Source organism: Aplysia californica, unplaced genomic scaffold (assembly GCF_000002075.1).
Source record: "Aplysia californica isolate F4 #8 unplaced genomic scaffold, AplCal3.0 scaffold00063, whole genome shotgun sequence".
Classification (NCBI taxonomy): Eukaryota; Metazoa; Mollusca; class Gastropoda; order Aplysiida; family Aplysiidae; genus Aplysia; species Aplysia californica.
In genome coordinates, this window is record NW_004797333.1 from 697,660 (window position 1) to 699,776 (window position 2,117).

Consider the following 2,117-nt stretch of genomic DNA (forward strand, 5'->3'; position numbering starts at 1 on the left):
GAGAGAGAGAGAGGGAGGGAGAGAGAGAGTTAAAGAAGTAGAAAAGAGGATTAAAACGAACACGCGGGCCCTCTCATAAACAGAAATAATGGAAGGAGACGCAAATGAATGACAGGGACAATGCTCAAGCACATTGGATAGGGAGACGGGATAAAGCAGTAGTTGCGCGACGGCCGCTCGATCGCTGTAAAGAAACAAGAGATGGAACATGTGCACGGAGTGGGCGGGGCTTGAGCAAGGAGTTCAATGAGAAACAAAAGAACGAGTTGAAATGCTCACGACAACAGAGCGAACGGCCAAAAGACACCGCCCATCTATTGATTTCCTGGCACGGACAGCCCGCCTCTCCATCGACCAGGCCTGGGAAAAGTTGAGCTCGGAATGAGCACGCTTCTCTCCCAGTGGTCGCTCGAGGTCCTGACTTCTCACTAATGATCGCCCGGGAAACTCTCTCGCTCGCTGTCACAGATCTCAGAGCGAAACAGCTGTAACTGAGAGGCTTATTCTAGTTTTGTACTGTTTTAGGTTCCTGTCTCCCGTATCTAAAAAGCTTAATTTACGATATAATACAATTGCAGCTCTTTCGAGGCATTCAAGTGACATCAACCGAAGAGCTATAGGTCTTTAATAGCTATTCTGGTTTTCGACGGCTTACCCGACTAAATTTGTCGCGACGCGGTGGAATCAGATGTTCGTCAATTTTTAGGTATATTATGGCGTTATTGATAACATCTTAAAGCTTGAAGAAATATGTCCAAATCTCTTGAATTGGAGAGATATTTGCTATTGAAGGAGATGGGGGTCGTCTGGTATCACGGAGAAAAAAAATTAGCGAGAAAATGGCCGCCAAAGTTTGGAGACTTCCAAAACTTGCGAGGCCTTGGAAACTGTAAATTGACACTTTTTGTGCCTTTGATAAAGTTTTACATTAAAATACAAATATATAATTGTTTTTAAATGGACTTAAAATGTGATGAGCCGATTTTAAAAAAATTGTCCAACGAGCTGAAAAATGTCGATTTCTCCGATTTCCTTATTTTAACGAGCGCCTGATTTCTTCTCGACGCCACACAAATGATTTATTTGAGTAGAAGCCCCAGCTCGCTAACTGTTTGCTATTACTCGTGCTGTGAAAATTGCTTTTGAAGTTGACTTGATAAAGAATTTTAACAGGTCTTAATTTAGTAGCAACGCAAAAGTTAGAGCTGACAGAGAGTGTCATTTTACTGGCGAGGTTTAGTGAGCACGAGGCAGCCATTTCTGAAGGAACTGTTATAGTACAGCATCTTACAGCTAGATTTTGTTCTGAGCTGCTTCTTGCACTACTAAAAACGAGTAAATATTCGATGACATCAAATGGCTTTCTTTTTAGATCTATGCCCAAAATATGTATTCACGATTTTTCAAATGAACAGTACGCGGAACAGATTTTTGACGTACAAGACAGCGAAGATGCATGGAACTCACAGAATGTTAGAGAAACAAGTAATAAAGACTTAGCACAACAGAGGTAGGGAACAGAATTGTTCAAGTCTTCTATTTTTAAAAAATCTTAGAATGAAAACAACACCCTTCGACCTGTACAATGAGTGGACTCCTTAGCAGCACACAGAAAGTGGCAAACAAGTAATAGAAATACAGTTGAATCCACTCTAACGACCACTTGTACAAGACAATCACCGGTACAAATGGCCACTTCTCCGTTGACCCCCCCCCCCCCACCTTGAGTGCTCTTACATGATAAGGATACTGTGTAGGACGTCCACCTGTCTAAGACAACATTTTTTTTCACCTCGACAATGGGCAGTCTTTAAATACGAGGTGCCCACTACGGACGGGATCGGCCGATCGGGCCAATCGCCAAACTCGATCGCCTCAAGAACAAATGTGTTTGTTTTAAGTTTCAGGCGATCGAGTCGGGCGATTGACCCGATCCAGCCGTTGTGGGCACCCCGACAGTTTTGCTGACGCTGAGTCCGCAGACCTTGTGAAGGCTATGAGGGTAAAGCAGAAAGCAATGTTCGCCGGCGCTTGTGGTTTAATATAACAAACACATTTACTCTCATGTAATGTAATGTAGTGTGTGTGTGTGTGTGTGTGTGTGTGTGTGTGTGTGT

At 43.3% G+C, this 2,117-nt stretch overlaps 1 long non-coding RNA gene across 1 annotated transcript in view; it reads right to left on the minus strand.

The window, feature by feature from the left end:
- The window catches only part of LOC106011152, a 9,447-nt gene that overhangs the window by 1,082 nt on the left and 6,248 nt on the right, over positions 1 to 2,117 (minus strand). The gene's annotated exons all lie outside the window — the stretch shown is intronic.